Source organism: Sminthopsis crassicaudata, chromosome 2, assembly GCF_048593235.1.
Source record: "Sminthopsis crassicaudata isolate SCR6 chromosome 2, ASM4859323v1, whole genome shotgun sequence".
Taxonomy (NCBI): domain Eukaryota; kingdom Metazoa; phylum Chordata; class Mammalia; order Dasyuromorphia; family Dasyuridae; genus Sminthopsis; species Sminthopsis crassicaudata.
In genome coordinates this window covers 195250742-195267520 of record NC_133618.1, presented here as the reverse complement: position 1 = coordinate 195267520, position 16779 = coordinate 195250742, and positions in this window count along the sequence as shown.

Below are 16779 nucleotides of genomic sequence, written 5' to 3'. Positions count from 1 at the left end.
AGAAATGTGAATTAAAACAATATTGAGGTACTAACTCACACCTATTACATTGGCTAATAGGACAGAATAGGAGAACGATAAATGTTGGAAATGTAGGAAAATTGAGATACTAGTGCACTGTTGATGAAGTTGTGAACTTGATTTTATCATTATATAGATAAATCTGAATAATAGCCTAATATTTATAACATTTTTGGTGGTAAAGAATTAGAAATTGAGGGAATGCCCAACAATTGGGGAATGGCTGAATATATTATGGTATAGGATTGTGATAGAATACTATTGTGATATAGGAAATGATGAGCTAGATGCTCTCAGAAACACCTGGAGAAATATATGTGAATACAGTCAAAGTAGAATGAGTAGAATCAGGAGAACATTCTACACATTAATAGCAATATTTTAAGATTGTTAACTGTGCATGACTTAGCTCTTCTTAGAAGTACAATAATTTAAATCACTTCTGAATGACTTATGAAAAATGCTATTCATCTCCAAAGAAAGAATAGATGAGAATCTATATAAAAATCAATGCATATTTTTAAACTTAATTTTTCTTAGGTTTTAATTTCAGTCTATGTTTTTCTAAACAAAATGACTATTATTGATATTTGTATGATTACACATACATAAGCTATATCAAATTGCTTGCCTTCTCAATGAGGGGGAAGGGAAAGAGATAGAGAATCTAGAGAGCAGTTTAAACATGAATTTTGAGAATTACATGTGACTGGGGGAAAATAAAATATTATATTAAAAATATCTGCTCTGCCAAAAAAGTCCCATTCACTCTGCCCTTAATTTCTTATTAGCCAACAGTCTTCTCTTCCCATATCCACCATGATGGAAATTCCCACACTTTGGCCCTTGTATGTGTTAGTCCCTTAGGTAAGTTATAAACTAACTTTGATTTAGTAATTTACATCTATAGCTGCTTCCAATGGCTTTAGAAATATTTCTTCTACCCTCTACAGACCTCTTTAAAACCCTTTTACTATCCTAGATCATCTTGTTACAGAAGCTCCTCAGAGGGGAGCCTGTGAATTTTGGGAAGTAACTCAGAGATCCATACCCCTCTCTTTTTATTTTGGGAGTGACAGAGTGAGTTATATATGACAAACTGGCATGGGTTTAATGCGGGTCTGTCTTTTTTTGGACAGCTTAAATTGTTAAGTAGTATTTACTATTGTTAAGTCTAAATTAACTTTGTGTATATTTTTATTATAAGGGTAAATTGTATGACTCCTTAGAGGGCTAGATGAGCCATGTTTAGAATGACTTGTAACCCAATGGACCAAAGTGATGAATTTTGTGGCTATAGCAGCTCTTGATGACTATCTACTAAGGCAAGGAGTTGTAATTTGTGCATGTGGAGAGAATCCTCATCTTGATTAAAAATATAGATTCCTTGAGATTATAAATAGATTAGAGGAACAGAGGATAGTCTACCTCTCAGACCTGTGGAGGAGGAAGGAATTTATGACTAGAGAAGAACTAGAGATCATTATTGATCACAAAGTAGAAGATTTTGATTACATCAAACTAAAAAGTTTCTGTACAAACAATATTAATTCAAACAAGATTAGAAGGGAAGTAACAAATTGGAAAAATATTTTTATAGTTAAAGGTTCTGATAAAGGTCTCATTTCCAAAATATATAGAGAATTGATCCTAATTTATAAGAAATCAAACCATTCTCCAATTGATAAATGGTCAAAGGATATGAACAGACAATTCTCAGATAATGAAATTGAAACTATATCCACTCATATGAAAGTGTTCCAAATCACTACTGATCAGAGAAATGCAAATTAAGACAACTCTGAGATATCACTACACACCTGTCAGATTGGCTAAGATGAAAGGAACAAATAATGATGAATATTGGAGGGGATGTGGGAAAACTGGGACACTAATACATTGTTGGTGGAGTTGTGAAAGAATCTGGCCAGCCATTTTGGAGAGCAATTTGGAACTATGCCCAAAAAGTTATCAAACTGTGCATACCATTTGATCCAGCAGTGCTACTACTGGGCTTATATCCCAAAGAAATATTGAGGAGGGGAAAGGGACCTGTATGTGCCAAAATGTTTGTAGCAGCTCTTTTCGTAGTGGCTAGAAACTAGAAGATGAATGGATGTCCATCAATTGGAGAATGGTTGGGTAAATTATGGTATATGAAGGTTATGGAATATTATTGCTCTGTAAGAAATGACCAGCAGGAGGAATACAGAGAGGCTTGGAGAGACTTGCATGAACTGATGCTAAGTGAAATGAGCAGAACCAGAAGATCACTATACACTTCAACAACAATACTGTATGAAGATGTATTCTGATGGAAGTGGATATCCTCAACATAAAGAAGATCCAACTCACTTCCAGCTGATCAATGATGGACAGAAACAACTACACCCAGAGAAGGAACACTGGGAAGTGAATGTAAAATATTAGCACTACTGTCTATCTACCCAGGTTACTTATACCTTTGGAATCCAGCACTTAATGTGCAACAAGAAAATTGGATTTACACACATATATTGTATCTAGGTTACACTGTAACACATGTAAAATGTATGGGATTGCCTGTCATCTAGGGGAGGGAGTAGAGGGAAGGAAGGGAAAATCTGGAAAAATGAATACAAGGGATAATGTTATAAAAAAAATTACTCATGCATATATACTGTCAAAAAATATATAATTATAAAATTAATAAAATTTTAAAAAATATAGATTCTTCAAATATCAAAGTAATAGCTAAAAAATAAACCATTCTGAGATAAGAAAGGAAGGCATGATTTCTGGCTCCCCAAATATAAAACATTTCTACTGGATTTTCATTCTTTCTTTTATTCATTTAATAAATACTAAGACTAAATACCAATTATGTGAAAATAAAACAAAACAAAAAACTTCTATCTTAAGTGTCATAAGACTATAAAAATGAAGAAAATGTGTTCACTGTTCTCAAGAATATTATCACTCTGTAGATGTGAAAAATGATTATGATATAAAATATTATATTAAAAGTTTATTGGTGAAAGATGACCTGGTGTGGAATAAGGTGATGAATTTTAAGTCAAGAAAATGAGTTCTAATCTTACTTGTTAACTATATGACATTTTTGAGAGCCATCTACAAAACTGTGATGATGGAGCTATTGTGAAGTTCCTGTACAATAATGTATATATTGAAAATTTTAATGTATTATAGAAATGTCAATTATTATAGAAGGATAAAATATGTTAAAAGATTATTTAGGATGTAGCACTAAATTATGGCAAAGAAGGAAAGGGGAGGCTTCATAGAGGAGGAATTATATAAATATATAAATGTGAAATATGAGTAAAATTTAAACAGAAGAGGAATTTCAGATTCATACACTAAATAGAGATTTGGACACATCCACACAAAGTGTGTGTGTGGGGGTTGGTGAATAACAAATAGTGTAATTTGGTTACAGAGTAGAATTTACAGAGAATTTATACTGTGAACTTATGCTAAAAACCTTAAATTCCAGATTAATTAATTTAAGCTTATTTTTATACATGATGAAGAATTTTATAGATAGATAGATCAATCCAACATTAATTTGCCATCTAATTTTAGATATAATTCCTTTTCTCTGATCCATCACACACTGCTTACTTAATTTTATAGGTTAACTGTTTGATTTTTTCTTAAAAGTCAGATTTGTCTTCAGTTTAATATTATATAGGCCAAGATTCTACTTTAGATCTGCTCTGACAACTCATCATAGTTTGAAGGTAATTTGGGGTTTTCAAAGGGTATGCCAGTGGGCACAAATTCAGAGAGGTCTTCTCAAGATGGAAAAAACTGGGGGCAGCTAGGTAACGCAGTGGATAGAGCAACATCCTTGAATTCAGGAGGGCCCGAGTTCAAATGTGGTCTCAGACACTTAACACTTCCTAGCTGTGTGACCCTGGGCAAGTCACTTAACCCCAGCCTCAAAAAAAAAAAAAAAAAAAAAGATGAAAAAAACTTTGAATGCTGAATAGATTTGTGACCCTCATAGTAATACTATGTAAACTAATAAAGCTCAGAGAAGCTTGAAGCCAGAGATTATCAGGTTAGTCATCAAGATAAGTAAATACACACACACACACACACACATATATACATACACACATCTATGTAGATACTCATATATACAAACATACATATATATATATGTATACATATACATATATAATATATATATATATGTACCTGTACATATAAATATACTCGTAAGCATGCAAACACACATAAAATACATAGTACATAGACAAATACATACATATATACACATATCAAAGATGAAAAACTTCCCAACAATTATGCCACAAAAGAATGACACTTCCAGTGGTGATAGGTTCCTTGTCCTTAGGAATCTTTGAATAGAGGCAAGATGATCACTTATCAGATAAATAAAAGTGAGAATTCCTTTCTTTATTACTTGGACTATACATATTGGTCACAATGAATCATCAATAATCTATATTGAGGTGTGGAACAGTTGTACTCTATTAAAATGGGGGAAACACTCATAACAACAACAATAACAACACTCTGAATGATAAAACATTGATAATTTGAAGTACTGGAATTCCCAGGAGAATTTAAATGTCAGAATCAATGGAATTGAATTGTTTGAATATAAAATGCATTTTGTTCAATTCCTATTCATACAATTTAATGCTGCTATAGAATGAGAAACAACATAGTGTAATGAATATGGAAAAGACCCCATAGTTAAAATGATCTGAGTTCAAATCCTACCTCTGATTTAATCTGCTCTTATAACCCTTGGGAAGTTATTCAGTCTTTTAGTGCTTCAGGGCCTTGAGAACTTTATTGCCCTGGATGTAGTTAACTCTACTTAATAACTGCAGAAAAAAGGTAATGATCTACAGTGATAGATTAAAGTTCCTCATTCAGATGTTCCCTTTACCTATTGGTACATTAAACTTATAAATCAAATACTTATCCCTATTGAATAATAATATGTTTAATAGGATATAAAAAATTAAAATATCATTTATTCTGAATAAAATATGAAGCAAATGATAATGAAGTTTTGCATTTGACACATTCCCAATAATCTTATTTATCTAGAGAAAATACAAAATTTTCTTTAGCTAATTAAATATATTTTTCCTTCTTAAAATATGATTCTTATCATTTTATAATCAAACACCTACTTAATTTTCATGATTTGCAGTTGCTTGGGCTCTAAAACAAAAGAAAAAGAAGCCTTCTAGATATATGAGAATCACACTTGAAAATAAATATTAATACTTGTATAGGAAGAAAAGTTTAATATTTAATGGTATCAGTAAGTCTAATTAATATGATACTTCATATGCTTTACATTCAAAATTTAATGTCTCTGCTCCATCTTTCATTCCTTTTAGGCATTTCATCATAAATTATTTGTTATGTATTTTCATAAACACTAGATGAATATTTGCTATTTAAAATAAGTTTGAGTAAGATTAGATAAGTAAATAGTCATAATGTGATCATATTAATCATATTTTACCATTTTTTACTATCTTATGGCACATATGCTTTATTCATCCTTTTCCAGTAATTTAGACAAACATTACTTGAAAATTGTATAATATAGCAATTTTCCTACGTATTAGAGACCTATTAAAATATGTTGTTGGAGGTGGAATGGGGTAGCACTAAAAAAACACAGAAGTTATAGTCAAAAGACCTTGATTTTCTTGACTTATTTTGTATGACTTCAGGGAAATTTCTTTCTTTGTACTTATTCCCTCATTTGTAAAATGAGCATAAAAACTCATACTTTTCCATTCAAAAGTCTTTTCTTTGCATGTGTAATATGTGCCAAACATTACACCAAATATTGGGGATATAGAGGCAAAAAGGGGGAAAAAAGTTCTTGTCCTTAAAGAGCTTACATTTTATGGCAGGAAATGGGGTAAGTGATGGAGGTTTACATTTAAACAAATGAGTAAATACAAACTATAGACATATGAAATAAAAAAAATAATTTTGAGGAAAGAAACAAGTAAGTGTGTATGTACCAGTATTGCCAAGTACTTCACAAATATCTCATTAGAGGCTCACAACAACTTTGGGAGTTATTATTATTCCCATTTAACTGATAAAGAAATTGAGACACAGAAAGTGAATTTCTTGTAGTCACAGAACTAGAAAATATGAGATAGGATACAAACTCGGGTATTCTTGAGTTCAGGTGGAAGCACTCTAACCACTGTGCCACCCAATTTCTACTATTATAGTAATCAGGAAAGGCCTCTTGTAGGAAGTAAAATAGACTTCAAAAGTCATCTAGTTCATTTCCATAATTTTAAAGAGAAGCAAAGGATGGACCATGGAATTTTAGGGGTTTGCCAAAGGTCATACAGGTGAGTTATTGGTCAGAATAAATGAGATAATGTCAAGATTTGGAGAGAATAAAGCACCATGTAAATGAATGATTCTCATTTTTTATTCTCATTATTATCATATGCCTAACAAGACTTTATTAAAATCATTTTCCCAAACAATTATCCTTAATATAAATTCACATAATCTGCATTCACATTTTCAATCTTTATTCCTATGCCCTCAGCTAATTCTCCTTCCCTTGACTCAATGTAATTCATATGGAGAAAGGAACAGAGCTGACTGCAAAGATACTAGAAACGAGACTAAACTTGACAAAGAATTATACAAATCTGTTTGTACAAGGTAGCAAGTGCTTATAGAAGTAAAATCAGAATGGCAAAAATCAAGAGGCAAGATCTAACTGCCAAGAATTTCAAAATGTTCTTTGAAAAATATCTTGCACAAAGAATTAAAAAAAAATGCTATGCATGATTACAGGCACTAAAAATGTGAATCTGAAAAGACTAGGACTTTTCCTCTTCTTTGAAAAATAGATCCGCAGTGATGGAACAATGGGGATGGAGAAATAGGAAAGCATAGTGCCCAATGAAAAGAAAGTATGAATGAATAACATCGTTAGTAGGTAAATTCCTTTGAGGAAAGATTGAACACAGAGGACAGTTCACACTATTTGGTAAAATAGTTTAGGGGCAATCTATAGAATGAGGTGAAGATAGGGTCCCTGCAGTAAAGGGACTGGGTGGTGAGGTTCTAGGAGTGGCAGATTCTCATGCAAATGCCTCAAAGTTCGGGTCTTGTGGAGAATGCTGAAGTATAGAAGTCAGATTTTGAAGGAATACTTCAAGGAAAAAGCACATCTCTTAGTCACCTTGTCCTACTAATGGTCTTGCCAATTGTCTCTCAAGAAAGCAAAAAGAGCATTCCTGACTATACCAAAATTTCTATTCTTATATCAGATATTTAGATTAACAGTAGCATAAGTATAAATGAACTTGGAATATGCTATGAGGGCAGTTTAATAATAAAAAAATGATTTCCAAAGAAAAGTTTCTTTTTAAATTCATTTCATTTTCTGTTTTTAATGCAGTTTGGGAGGACAGTTAGAAATGGAAGGCAACTAAACCTTTAGTGTTTTGAAATATTAAAAATAAATTAGACAGGGTTAGCTAAATGGATGCTCCTGAATGATAAATGGTAGGCTTCTTGAAGAAAAGTTGGTTCAGTTTCTAGAAGTGTCTACATTTTTAAGCTTAATTTTGATTTTCTAAAATACATCCATTATTTCATTCATTTCTTCTGATACAATTTTATATTTCTCCATACTTTCTCTTCTTTTGAGATCTTTTATGATTTTTTAAAATCATGAACAAAAGGATTCATTTCATATTCTGGGACTTTCCTTTTGTTCTCTTGGAAGTGAGATTGTGTCACTGAAGCACTGCCCATCATTTATTTTTCACTTTAAGTATGTAGCACACATGCACACCCCGCCCCACTCCCATACACACACACACCCAGACATCCCTTGAGAATATACTGTAATCTACTTATGTTAATCATTATTTTTTCATTGTTCTCTGTGTTACTTTTAATTTTGCTTCTGCTTACAAGAAGTTCAATGATATGGTGAATAGAACTAAACCTGGAATCAGAAAAACCTGAATTCAAATTTTACCTCAAATACTAGCTAAGTGACCCTGGCCAAGTCACTTAATCTCTATCTGACTCATTTTCCTCATCTATAAAATGGGGATGATAATAATAGCACCTATATCCTAGAGTTGTTATGAAGATGAAATGAGAAAGTTGTAAAATATTTTGCAAAACATCAAAGGATTATATAAATACTAGTTATTATTTATATTAATACTCCATCATATGCATCTGTAGAACATCATATGAACAAGATTGCTTTTCAAGAGATGAATTTTATGGCAACAAATAGCTTTGCATCAGTTAATAAAACATTTATTAAGCACCATATGCCAGGTTATTATGCTAAATAGTGGACTACCAACAGCATCTGTTTTCTAAATGTGATACAATATAACCATTTCCTATTTCTATAAGTTATGGTATGTGTGTGTGTGTGTGTGTGTGTGTGTGTGTGTGTGTGTGTGTTTAATCTGAATTGCCTGTCCAACATAAACATATTGAAAGTTTTGTCCTTTTCTTATCCTCTTGACTCACAATGTGTCAATGTATGCATCTTAAAATTGCTATTAGAAAAGAAGTTTCTTGAGGACAGGCTCATTTCATTTTTGTATCTTCTTTACTATGTAGTGCACTGTATTACAGATAATGGGTACTTAGGTGAATAAATGAATATAGCTAAAGGTCCATTCATAAATCTGAACAAATATTAATGGAAGTGTCTGTCAACTCATGCTCTAATCAATGTCTTCTTATGTGCAAGAGAATACAATTTTTGAATTACTTTTTCTTAAAGTTTTCATTTCAAACAGGAATCTGATTAAAATACATTGCATTTTCTCAGGTCTCAAGTAGTTATCTCTAGAAAAGAACTCAGAAGAGAATTTTAAAGATGAAATCCAGCACAGGATGAAGGTAGAGTCTTTCAAGTTGTTTTCATTTTCTATGGTGATAAATGAGTTCATTAAGTTTTCTTATGACTAATCAGTATTAATCACAGATTTTCAATTTAAAGGGACTACAGTAGCCATTTTGATCAACCTATATACCAAGTGTCATATGTAATAAGTTGTCATCTGACCTCTTCTTGAAGACCTCCAAGTAAGGAGAATTTACCATCTCAGATTATCTCATTCCACTGTTGGACAGCTCTTATTGTTAGCATTTTTCATGGTAGTAAGCCTAATTTTGCCTAATAGAATCTTTACCCGTTCTCCTGTTTTTTTCTTTCTCTGTTCAAATGAAAAAAATCTAACCATACTTCATAGAACCCCTCTCCCAAAACTTGAGATAGCTATCATATCTTTCCCTTCCCCCAGTCTTCTTCTGGCTAAACCTCCCCAGTTCTTTCATTTGAAGATGGATATTTTCTCTTATGAGAAATACTCAAGCTTCTTCAACATCCAAGGTTGTTGTCTCTACATTTTACATGTATCAGTGTCTCAATTAAATCAAAGCACCCAGAAATGAATGTAATCTCCAGATAAGGTATGAAGGGGCAGAGTACAACAGCTTTATTGCTCTAAATGTATCTCAATATTCTCTTCACTTTTTTCACAATACATTAGCCTCTTCAAAGATCCTTTTACTGCCTTATTTTGTCATCTTGAGGGTAAACTGTTGCTCTAAACTTTGTTATCTGCAGAGTTGGTTAAGAATGTCATCTGCATCCTTATTTGAGTCATTTTTAATACTATTAAATAGCATGGGATTAAGAATCCCTAGGATAATCCAATGGAGATTTCTTTATCATTGACATGGAACCATTAATAACTATTCTTTGAGTCCATCCTATTTTGAATCTTTTTAATTGCATTGTTATTCAGTCCATAACCCTTTACCTTAGCCACAAGATTATCTAGTCATCATTATACTTTATCAAAAAATTTGCTCGAATATTTGTTAAAACTTTGCTACATTCTATGCAGCTTTATCCATAACCAGCCTCCTTGCCTACTAATTTATTATTCTTGGGATCAACAGAGGGCTCTAGCCAAGAATCTTGCTTTTATATGGCTTTTCTATAACTAGTGAGAAGGAATTGGGAGGAAACTGGCCTTACTTGGTCAACTTATTAAAAAAATGGAAAATTATGGTGAAATATGGCCTTAATTTATGTGTCTTTCTGTAGAGTTCCCCAAGGTTTCTTCCTCCCCCCCCCAGGAATGAAGGTATATATTCAAGGAAGATGTTCAAGAAAGCAAAACATAATCAGAAAAGTCTAAAATTGTTTTGTGTTAACCTCAACAAAATAGTGAAGAAGCAAATAGTCCTCCCACATAACATTCTTCTATTGCTGCTAAGATTTGTCTTTGCAAATCTGCAAGAATATAACCACAGAAAATGAAGTGAAATCCAAACAACTAAGGAATTCAAAAAATTAAGAGAAAAATTAATATCACACTTCATATACTCTTCTTTTCCCTCCAATCTCCCTTCAAACACTCCATTCCCCATAGTGCATAAAAGTGATGATTGTTTCCAGGTATATTTGTTTCATTGAATTTCAAAAACAGCATAGTCAATGAAACTTAGAAGCATAGCTGTCAAAGACTGGGGACTGCATCATATTGCTTCTGGAAGTTACCTCCTATGAATTTACAATAATTCAAATTCATAAAGTTACTCAGACTCCATGTAGCCTAAGCTATACTGAAAAGTAATACTGTTTACAAAATCCATCTCAAGTACTCATGCAGGATCCATTTGATTACTTTCAATGATGGGAAAATCAGTATCCTCTGAGTCCATTTCTGGCCTTTCCTTTATTGATTTCTTTGATTCTTTTGACACTATTGGCTTTCATTTCAGATATTCTTCCTGAATTTCCTTCACTACACTCATGTTCATCTGATTGTTCTTTTTTTGTCTCTTTTGTTGGATCATAATTCATGTTTTACCCCTCTTTGAGAGATTTATACTGGGGATGTGTCTCAAACTTTCTTTTCTTCTTTGTCTACACGCCCAATCATTCTCACGTATTTAGTTACCACCATCTTGCAGACAACTGCAAAATGTATGTATTTAGCCATCATCTCTCTCCTGAATTATAGTCTTGGGTAGGTAGCCAGTTGTTCACTGGATTTTGTTACCTACTTGAGCCATAATTGTTTCAAGTTCAAAATTTTGAAGACAGAACTTATCTTTTCTTTCTAAACCAACTGATTTTTCCTATTTTTCATAGTTCTTTGAAAGGTACTAGTCACTCAGTTCACAACTTTAGAATAATTTCCTACCATTCATGTTCATTACTTTATTTTGTTTGTTTGTTTGTTTTTTACTATGTAGATATTTTATACATATTTATCTATGTACATACTATTTTTACCTTGGAGAATTTAGTGACTTTAGACAAACAAAATTCTGTTTCTGTCTTTGCATCCCCATTTGACAAACACAGATTAAGCTGCAGGAAATTGTTTATTGAATTGCACTGAATTTTGAACAGCTCTAATCATTAGGAAATTTTCTTTTTCTTGGGTAAAAATTTACATCTCAAAATCTCACATTGTGCTCCTAGCTCTGCCCTATGCCCCAGCAGAATAAGTCTAATCCTTTTTAACATGACAGCCATCTGAATGCTTAAATACAACTTTCATCATGTTCCCCTGAAGTCATCCCTTCTCTAGGCCAAATATCTCCAGTTCCTTCAACAGAATCTTAGGTGGTTTGGTCACTATCCTGATTTACCCCCTCAGGGTATATTCCAGTTTGTCTTTTTCCTTTCTGAAATCTACTTCCTATAAGTGAATGATATTTCATTTAATAAGATAGGACTTGTATTGGGAATACCTTATTGCCCAATTCACAATTGCTTTTCTCTTTTCTGAGTTTGAATCATTTTTACCAAAAAATCTTGGCTTCATGTTTCTAACATATCAGGGAAGCAAGCTTTTTGAAAGTGTTATTTCTAGTGTGATGGGGCTCCCACTGCTTTTCTTGCTCCCTCTTTGCAATTCTGTCTTTGCAATGGAATCACTCCCCAGACATAGGGGACTTACTCTAATGCTGCCTTTGGTCTCCATGCCCAAGTACTGTGAAAAATATATGAGCCAGCTTTCACAGTTCTTGAGAAAATTCTAGCAATAAGTCCTCTTGAATGAAGTCCAAATTTGAGTCAACTTCTACTTATTTCTATGTCCTAGCATATCATGAAATAGTGAGGCAGCAATGTTTGCTGATTTCCCTGCTCTGATTCCCATCCCATCCCATCCCATTTTATTCTTTGTTATTTAGTTTCATGGGCTCTTTCAATGCTTCTCTTTGCAAGACTTCCTAGAAGATTAACAAGTATGAGTTTATTTTATGAGAATTTTGATGAGCAAGATAGGTAGAAGGCATGATAACCATCCTAAATAGAGAGGAGAACAAGAAAAAATGCAGATTTGGGGTACACTGTCATAAGACCAATGTTGGGGTGGGGTAAAAATGGTAGGCAAGGACATAAAATATTAATTCTGCCTCTTAACTTGAAATAATATAAATTCTGTACCTTTGGGCAGAATCCTAGTTAACTTGGCTTAGTCACAATCTGTTTCCAACTCTAAGTTCTATGATCTAGTGAACCACTTGTTCTGACTTGACTGGTAAAAGTACTAAAGTTTATTGTAGGTGTATTAATTTGTCCTTTTGCATTATTGAAAACCATAATGACTTTTTCTTGAAGTAGAGAATGAAGGACATATAGTTGGAGGTGGAGGTGAAGAGGACTTACCAAATCATAATTATCAAGACAGAAAAATGAAACAAAATCTGGAGTATAGAAAACAGTAATTTCAGACAATGAAATATAAGTTGAAGAGTGGATGAGATTATTTTCATTTTCAGCAGTGAATGTTTATTTGGCATCTGTGTAAGGTACTGGGTTCCTTGTAACACTTTGAGTGCTTGGCCTGTTTCATTTGTGTCTTTCACAGTTAGGTAACATGGTGGATGAAGTATAAGAATTGTAGACATGAAGACCTGAGTTCAAATCCTGTCTCATATTAGATATGTGATTCTGGGTTAGTTAGTTTACCTCTTTTTGCCTCAGGGTTTTCATTTATACAATGAAAATGATAATAGCACCCATTTTAATGGCTTATGGTAAGTATAGAATGAATTAATTTATATGAATAAATTTGCAAATCCTCAAGCTTTATATGAATATCATTTATTGTTATTTATATTCTTAATATCTAGCAAAATGATTTAAACATGATAGGTGCTTATTAAATCTTTGTTAAATTGGAAATGGAGAGATGATGATAATGATTGACGATAATGATTAAGAAGATGATTAGTATGGGATGTTGATGATGATGGTGGTGGTGATGATAATGATGATGATAAAAAGAAAGAAGAGACAATGATAGCATATTTGCAAAATAATGGATAAAGTTTGGACTTAGAGGAAGGAAAAGCTTGGTTTAAATTCTGTCTCTAATTTAACCTCTTCAAGCCTTAATTTCTTTATCTGTAAAATTAACATATGAATATTCTTCATCACAAAATTGTTCTGAAGATCAGATGAAGTAACATATATATGTATATGTATATAAATATATGTAAAACTTCCTTATATTGTATATATCAAATATATACAATACATAAAGCATTGTGCAAATGTTAAAAGTAATAATCATTTTATAACTTATGATTATTAACATTCTTTTTACATGCAAAAGTGCTGCTCCCATATCAGTTCCATGAAATATTTAAGCTTTTATTATTCTAGTTTTATAAAAGATGAAACTGAGGTTTCATCAAATTGTTACTTGCTTGTGATGTATCAACTAGTAAATATTTGGTGTGGGACTTGAAACCAAGTCTTCTTATTCTAATGCTATCTACTACATTATTCTCACAATCCCATGGATATTCTCTCACCTTTAACTCTGTTTTAAAATAATTTATATCCACTTAGCAAATAGAATAGATGAAAAGTAAACTAAATTAAAATAAAAATAGAAAAATACAAAAAAGTAAGGGCCAGCAGATTAGCAACATTACAAGTTAACATATAATGATAATAATATTTTAGACAAAAAATATGAGAGAAGTCTCAAAGAAGAAAAGATCACTGAGAACTATAGTGATTGGGAAAAACTTCATAATGAGGGGAAGATCAGATGGTACAGAAAATCAAGCCAATAAGCCTTTGTTTATTGGCTAGACACAGTACTGAGTGGTAGTGATATCAAATAAAACAATATGGTCTACATATAAATAAAACAGTCTCTGCCCTCAAAGAACTTACATTGTAAAGGAAGAGACAAACAGGCAAGTAATTATGTGTCTACAAAATATATACAGGGTATATAGAGATAATCTCAGAGGGAAAGCATTGGCTTTGAAGGAGTCCAAGTAATACCTCTTGAAAAAAATTAAGATTTTCGGTGGTAAATTGAAGTAACCCTGGAAAACTAAGAGGTAGAGAAGTGGACAAAGCATTCTAAGCATGGAGGATACCCAATGAAAAGGGAAGAGAATGTAGGACAAGTCCAGCCTGAACAAAGTGTAAGGGTATGAATGTACATTCTGAGAATGAGAGCCAATAGCTCAGGGGAGTAGAATTTTCAAAAAAAAAAAAAAAAAAAAGGAAAGGATTAAAGCAGAAGCAAGCCAGAGTTAGTTTTGGCAGTTCTATTGGAGATACCATGCAAAACACACTGACTTTGGAGTCTGTGTTGTTCATTCATTTCATTCTCCTCTGACTCTTGTCTGACTATTTGGAATTTTCTTGGCAAAGATACTGCACGATGGTTTGCCATTTCCTTCTCCAGCTCATTTTACAGATGAAGAAACTATGGCAAACAAAATGAAGTGAGCTAGCCAAGGTCACACAGCTAATAAGTATCTGAGCTGAAGTTGAATCATGAAGATGAGTCTTCCTGACTCCAAGCCCATCATTCTACCCACAGTGGCATCTTGTAATGGGTTCAAATCTCATTTCTTCTACTTTCTAACCATGTAGCCTTGGGTTATTCACTTAACCTTTTTCGTTCTTGTTTTCTTTATCTGTCAATGAGGGAGATACTCAGATGGTTTCTGAAGACTCTTCCATGATCCTGTGTCAGAGTAAGGTACTAGGACTTTAGCTTATAGGAAGTAAGGTTTGAATGACTGTTTTTGAAAAGATGTTATATGTGTAAAAAAAGAAAAAAAACTGGGTTGAAATATTTATTTTGGAAGTAATAAGCAATGTATAGGATGGCTTCAACAAGGGAGAAAGATGGCTTTAGGGTCAGAAGCACCATTAGAGATCATTTGGTAGACTATCCTTTCTATCTCTGTATTTTTCAGATGAGAATCTAAGATGCAGAGAGTTTTGGCTGCTTATTTAGGCAGAAATGATACAAAATTCACAAGAAAAAATAATGATTCTTTTTTGATAGTTTAAGCACAGGTGATAGTTTTATCATCATAATTTCCAACTCCTTCCCAAACTGGGAGGACAGACTTCATGATATGCCAGTTTAAATTTCCATCCTCCTGGAGGTCATCTGGTGGTAAGTAAACCTCTATACTCTTAGCTGTATTGGTCAAATACCATGGATCATGCTGAAGTGTAAAGGAATTACTTGCCAGAGCTAGACTAAAGTATTGCTTAGATACTGATAAGCAAAGCATCAATATGAAATTTCTAGAAATAAATGATGTATCAAAGCAAACACAACTCAGATCTGAAAAGTTAAAGGAAAAATAGAAAGGTCAGATGTAGTGAATACACTAAGGTTAATATTTGGAATATTAAGGGTGAAGACTCTAAGGGAGTGAGACTATTTTCTCCATTGGAAAAGAACACGAAATTTGGATTCAAGAGAGTCAGTTTCAGGTACTTATTTGCTGAGAACCTATGGGAAAGTCACTTCACAACTTGTTTTAATATTCTTATCCATAAAATAGAAATAATAATGTCTATAGCATCTATTTTTCCTGGTGGTGGTGAGGCTAAGATTAGGTAATATTAATTTTCATTTGGACCAGTTTCTAATTCATTCAAGTGTGTTTTGACATGCTGCTTGCATTTGTTTGTATCACTTTAATTTACTTCAGAAATTCCTTAAAAGAACATAGTTTTTAAACAGCTTATTTATGTCGTTCTCCAAACCATTCCTGGATATGATTTAGTTTTGGTTCCATATATGTCCTTTTAAAAAGGAGGAAGAGGACAAACTTTACTCTCAAGAAGTTTATGGTGGATTTTTATGTTCATATGTCTTATGTCATAGAAGTGAAATGCTGGTAGTGCAGTGAATAAAAACAGTAATTATAGTCAGGAAGTGCTGAATTCAAATCCCATTTTAGATGCTTTTTAGTTATGTTTCCATCTAGTCATAACAGGTTTTTCATGGCCCTATGGACCCTATTGTCCATGGGGTTTTCTTGGCAAAGATACCAGAGTGGATTATCATTTTCTTTTCTGGTGGATAAAGACAAACAGAGCTGAAGTGACTTGCTCAAAGTCACACAGTCAGTATATGTCTAAAGTCAGATTTGAACTCAGAAATATGAGTCTTCTTGATTCCAGAATTGACAGTCTATCCACTGTGCATCTAGTTGTCTTCTAGACAAACAGTTTTAAGTGACTTGTCTGGGATCACAAAGTTACTAAGTGTCTGAGGCTGAATTTGAACTCAGGTGTTCCTGAATCCAGCACTCTATTGACACGGAGCCATCTAGCTGTCTCATTAGCTATATAATCCTGGATAAGACACTTCTTTTCCTCTCTGTTTCCTTATTTGTAAAAGGGAGATAATA